Below are 6,724 nucleotides of genomic sequence, written 5' to 3'. Positions count from 1 at the left end.
AAAAAAAAAAAAAAAAAAAATAATACGTACGATCGGAAAGTTCGTATATAAGTGGAGCAAAATAGTGAGAGAGAGACAGAAAAAAAAAAGGAAACTCGTGGCATGCGCGCGAGCGCCGCGTCACTTCGTATATCATGAAGCTCTACTCTTTTTCGCCACTTTACTTTTTCAAATAGTTCTCATTCTTTAATGCAGATAGACTCGGGGGTTGTCTTCTCTATATCTCTCTCCTTTTTTTTTCTTTCTCTCGCTCGCATAAATATATTTATAACTTTTCTTTTCTGGTCCGCATTAGGCGTCGATGGCGCCCATTCGTGTGCATCGCATTGTACCGTGTTGGTATATAACGTGGCGGTTTCTGGGGTCGACAAATATTGCGTAATATAGTTGGTGATTAGTGACCGGTTTATCTTTTCTGTTTATTTGTTTGAGCTTTTGAGATGAGATCACTAAATACTATTTAATGATTTGAAATGCATACTCGAAAATCAAATTAAATGATTCAATCCTCATGTTTATACGAAACAAAGTGACTATAATAATCTAAACTAATTTTGACATTAACAATCTGGCACATAAGCACGAATCTCAAATCTCGCTAAAAGTTATAGAAGTGAAATATTAACGCTACGTTCTCCGTGCACACAAGAATCGAGTGTGCAAAAAAAAAAAAAACAGTTCACCACCGATGTTGCTTCTGCTGCTGCTCGTTGAATTTTTACTCTCTCGCACATGCAAACTTCACAGACACACGCACGCACGTATATACGTACGTGTATCTTCGCGTGCACGTTGCTGTGCATCGAGAGCCAACACAAAAAAAAGGGGGGGCCAACAAAAAAAAGTGATTGGCTATAAATCGTATTGTCAGTACGCGCGTGGCGCACACGGCGTGTGTGCAAAATAAAGGACGAACGAGGAAAAAATCAAAAAAATAAAAATAAATAAATAAATAAAAAGCCGAGGGATGCCAGAAGGGGAGCTGGGGTGGGTTCGAGAGCGAGGAAAAAATCACAACGCAAATACAAGAAAAGCGACTTGATGTTTCGAAGGATTTTCGCGTGCATAGCGAGCGCCAAAACGAGATTACATTCTTCGTTGCTGCTGCTGCTGCTGCAGTCGAGTTGTGCATGTTTACGTATGGAGAGCGATGGCTCTTGTATATGCCGAGTAATAATTCCGTCGACTGTTTGTCCTCCGATCCCCCGAGGAGCTGACTCGAAGATGATTTTTCCCATACAATATCGTGGATCGATCGTTCACGTACGTCTTGACGAAACGATAGCAAATATCGGATGTACGTAATTTCGATTGTAAAAAATTAGCTCTAATTCGTACCCTCTAAATTTGGTGGGGAAAAAAAAAGAAGGACAATTATGTCGTTCGCTCGAATTCCAGATCGATGCATTGGAACGTATGCGAGTAAACATCGTGTGCGCGCATATATACGTCCGTCACTCGGACGAAGTTATATATCCCATCGCTGTTTACACGTTTATCAGACTCTCGAGTATCTCTGCGAACTACGTTACGCGCAACACACATTAACACGCGCATATTTAGGACGAAAGCGGACAAAAAGTTCATGCATAATTCAAGGACAAGAGGTTCGCAAACTCGTGCGTGCGCATCCACGTATACCGTGTACGAAGCTGTCAACAATTGCAAAATTATAATAAACGCGTCTATTTTCGACCCTATTTAATTTTTTTTCGCAACGTTTTGTAAATAACAGTCGGAATACATCACACAAAAAGTAATCGGAATAACTGGGATCCACTTGGATATACGAATACGTATTTTAACGCCGTTAACTGCAAATCGATTCTCCCTTCGACTCGGAGCATTGTAACCCATCTGCGCGCGATCGTCTTCCGCGCGCGCTGACACAACCAGAGCAGAGCCGCCTCGATATACGTATACATCCGTGTGGAATGTAAGCAGAATAGCGATACCCGCCGAAGTGTATAGTAGTAGCAGCTTTCGAGACTCGAGAGCTTGTAATACGACTTGCGCGCGTCAATCAGCTATAACAACGATTGTCTATAATACCCATTTCGATACGTACATATAGATATATATAGGTAGACACTGCTTTTGACCATGGAGCGAGAGAAATGAACACACACACACACACAGCTGAGCCAAGTATATATACACGTATACGGGTCGAGTTGCCTATCACCACCACCACCCGATGTAATTACTTTCGCTCGAGAAAAGCTAAGCAACCAGAGGGACAAACCGCAACGTCACGATGTTGGCCGGCTATATTCTACCAGCAGTCATGTTCGTATACCCGACGTTAAACGCACACCCACACACACACGTCTGCGTATGGAAAACGCGTCGACGGACCAAGCGTATATATACATACAATGTATAGTGTCAGGACAAGAGAGGACCGAGGTTCGCTCGTGCGTTTATACGCCGTATATAGTTCTAGTTCGTTTGCGCGCGCGCTTATTTCAACATCTCGCAAAATTTAGTTTAATTAAAATATCTCGCGCGAGGCCTTTGAATTAAACGCGCGCACTTTTGTCAACGGTGAATGAAAATAAATTTGAGAATAAACGTCGTGACGTTTATATAATATAATCGTGATGTAGTGTATAGCGAAATATTAACGGGCCCCCCTCCGGCCGATGTCCCTAGAAAACGGAGTACAAGCCAAATCGATGCTGTAGCTGCAGCTCTGCGTTTACGGCTGTGTGCTGCTATCATAATATGGGGTTGGAGGGTGGAGCGCAGTTGGCGATACACTTGCACACTTGTTCTTATATATAATATGTGGCACTCGATCCGCCTACGACATTATCCTCTCGGACTCTTGGGCTCGCCGCAGCGGCAGCTCGACGACGGAAAAAGCGTATATATAAGTATCGAGTCGCTTTGGTAAGTAGTATGATCGAAGTCGTTTGCAGCGCGCTCGTCTTTATACGTTACATTGGACGTGACGCGCCGGAGCTTAGGAAATTGAAAAAGTTTTCCTCGCGCGTACGCGCGATACCCGATTTTTAATGCATCAAGACGAAGGGAGAGAGAGAGAGAGAGAGAGAGAGACGAACAATTTTTTTGGAAAATATATCGAACGCTTTTTGATCATACGTAGTAATTTCGTGATTGAGAAAAAAACTTGGAAAAATGAAAAGTTATCGGCCGAGTGTACTCGCTAACGGAGATTTAACGTCGATCTGGTAATTTTTTTCCAGGACAAATGAAGAAAGGTTCATCATGAAGACTGAGATACCTGATAGTGTCATCAATCTATGTACTACTATGAATAGCTGTGTTCTTGGCAGAAGTTTTTTTAATTTTAATTATTATTTTTCATTCGAGTTTTAATTTTACTTCGATTCTATCGATTTCATTTTTTATACTAATTGTTTTTTAAGAGTACATAGTTAGTTTTGCATTTCGATTCTGGAAATTTCAACTATTTTTTATACACCTCAAACATACATTACAATGATGTAATTAGACGTAAAAAAATTTTTTGATTAACGCTAGATGGCGTACCCGCGAAAATATGTTAACCCACAAATAAAGTAATTAAGTTTACTTATAAAAGTCTCAAGATTCAAGCAGAAGGTTTTGTCACATCTTGACGTTACATGTTTTGAACTCAAGGAGAAGGTACGGTCCGTCGTCCAGTCAACTTTTGATAGAAAGTGGGGCCCCCAACATGAAGTGTATGTAATTATACTTAGGTATATTATTTTGGGGGCCGAGCTCAATTTAAAAAAGGAAGATCCAAACGTCAAGTTGGGTCTTCATTATTTCAGTTGGCACGAGGCTCAGGAAATTTTGAAAAAATTTCTGAAATTTCAGCGAGCCCGTGCATCAAAAAGAGTTACGGTTGTTACCGGGCAAGGAAAGAGGACTGGGGGCGGCATTCTTCGAGAACGGTCTCCGGAATTGATTGAAAAAGAAAAAATGAGGTAATTGGATTTTTTAATGAAAATTAAACCTTCTACATTGAATGAAAATTTTAAAAAATTTCAAAAGTTCAGGTGGTCATGAATAAAATTCATAAGGGAGAAATTTAAAAGAATCTTGGACGAATTGTCAGGTAGATCGACAGTCAAGGAGATTTTACACAAGTACTTGTATACAATTATACACTTAGCCACTTTAGAGTTTCGATAAATTCATTCGGGCGCCACCTGTTGGAAATTTATGAAACTCAATTCCTACTCGTAAGTTTCCATAAAGCTCATAATTTTTTTCTAGCTGATTTTGAAAGGCCCACCAGCACCTAGTCTAGCTCGCCCTCGTCTCTACGAGTCCGTCGCCAAAAAAATCTCACGCGATGACGCACAACAATCGAGTAGGTTTATGTATAATACACGCAATGCCATCGACAGCGATCCAAGAGGAGAAAAATGATTCCATCGCGAACGCGTTTGCCCGTGACGCAGCGAAAACTCAAGGTTTTTCGCGCGCGTATTATCGATTGATGGACCGTATTCGTTACTACTACTCGTACGCACGCACGCACGAGAGAACAAAATAAATGGAGCGATGGAAAGTTCGAAGAGTGGGAAGAGCCGCAGCAAATTTCATGGAAAGAGGAAAAGATCTGAGTAATTATGAGTATTATATCATTACGGTTAATACGTAAAATACGTAAGATAAAATACATCGAGCGTCGTTAACCGAAAAATTCGAGAAAATATTAAACTCGGAGGTAAAAGCGAGTGATGGATGATTTTCCCGAAAGGATGGAGTGCATCATCGCTGCCATGACTCGGTGTATCATAACCGCAGGCCGCACTAATAAAATCTTTATATCTCGCGGTTATCTTACCGAAAATAGAAAAAAGAAAAGAAAAATAACGAATAATTTTTCTCTCAAGATGCGGAGAAAAATCTATATCCCTCGTGGAGCATGCTTTCGGCGCGTTATATAAAAATGATCTTCCTACGCGAGAAACAATAATAGAATTTTCTAAGACAATCGGAATGCGAATTCGAGCGACACTTTGGAAGAAAAGAGAGCAAGCCAGCAGCAGCAGCAGCGACAGAGGAAGCTCGCATAAATGTTACCTCCGTAAATGTAAATTTATCATGGCCCGCAGTTATATCGCGCGCGCGAGCGAGTGCTAAAAATAAAAAAAAGAAAAACAACCCCGGCAGAAACGAGCGAACTAACGTATCTGCTGCTGCTGCTGCCGCTGCTGCATCTGGGGTATATGTATGGGTAAAAAAGTGCAGCATATTTTCTCATGCTCTGCGTATCGTTTCCCGTTGTGCTTTTTGTTTCTCTCGCCCCAGTACTACTATAGCTAGCTAGTAGTGGCAGTAGTAGTAGTATAAGACCTCGAAGCAAAAGACTTTTTGCTTCTCGCTCGCTCGCGAGAAGACCGACACTTTCTCAGATCGAGGCAGAGCAGAGCGGAGAGGGTGCAAGATCTGTGCTGCAGCAGTGCAACTGCTCTCTCTCTCGCGCGCGCGGGGCGATATTCTGCCGTTGGCATCTTCGCGCATGGGAAGCGGCATCTTTTTCTCTTCCTTTTCTTTTTTCTTTTTTTTTTTATATTTCTCGCATAGCGAAGAGAGCTATACACGTTGTATCTTATTTGAGTTCTCGAGACTCGACTCTGACATTTCTACTATGTGGCCGTGCCAAATGCGTAACTTTTCCTACTTCTCTTCCTTTCTTTCCTCTCTCTCTCTCTCCTTGCCTCTTTTTTTTCTGCTCACTCCCTTTCGTTCCCCGTTGCAGTTGCAGTACGCGCGTTATATATATTTTTAACGTTGATGAAGAAAACTTAGCTCGCGACTAAATTCTCGCTCGCTGTTCTTCTCGTTCCTTTGTTTCTTTTTCTTCTTCCTTCAACGCCGATCGCTGCAGGCGACAACGAATTACTCGCGGAATGATAAGTGCACGTCAGTGTGTGTGCGTGTGAAAATAAGCGATATAAAAAACGCATCTCGAACGCGCCGTCGATCTATCACGCGCAGAAAGAGAGAGAGAGAGAGACACGTCGGAATGAGACGTCTCGATCCCGAAGCTTAGATCGGAGCAGAGATATAAGAGAAAGAGAGGAAAGGCGAGATTAAAAGGGGTATACACAGAAGAGCAAACCCGTCGTCGTCTCCGTCGTCGCCGCCCGAAAATGAGCTCAGCTGCGGTACACGTAGGATCGATCTTTAAACTGCGCGCCGCAGTCTTGCCGCGCGGATTCATTAAGAGGAATGAAAAAAGGATTAGCGGCTCAGCGTCGTCGTGGCAGAGCTTGAAATCCATAATAAACACGAGGATAATTAATAGTTTTCTTTCTTCCTGGCGCGCGGCATGGCTCTTGCTCCGGCTCCGGGGGCCACTCTTATTGTTTCATATTTTATGTATATATAATACGAGGCGAGCGAGCGAGCGAGGAAATGCGTTTATCCCGGGCGAGCGCGCGACAGCGGCCGTGTCTCATATAATCCACTGATTCAGATTTAGTTGAAAAACTTTGAATCGTCCACATTTATTTTCATTTTATATCCTCTCCTTAGCCGCTCGCGCGCGCTGGCGGTATAAAGAAAAAGACGTGTTATTGTGAAAAGTTAGACGATATCCGCGGGAGCGTTGAAAACTTTTTTTTGAAAAATACCGCGTTGCCGCGTGTATATACCGCAAGAGGGTAAGAGGGGAGGTGGGGGATGAGGGAAGAGCTTAAAAAACACAGCGTTTCGAGAGAGCAAAGTGACACGCGAGCGAGCGAGTGTGTAC

Source organism: Trichogramma pretiosum, unplaced genomic scaffold (genome assembly GCF_000599845.2).
Source record: "Trichogramma pretiosum strain Unisexual culture from Peru unplaced genomic scaffold, Tpre_2.0 scaffold169, whole genome shotgun sequence".
Taxonomy (NCBI): Eukaryota; Metazoa; Arthropoda; class Insecta; order Hymenoptera; family Trichogrammatidae; genus Trichogramma; species Trichogramma pretiosum.
This window is presented reverse-complemented; position numbering follows the sequence as displayed.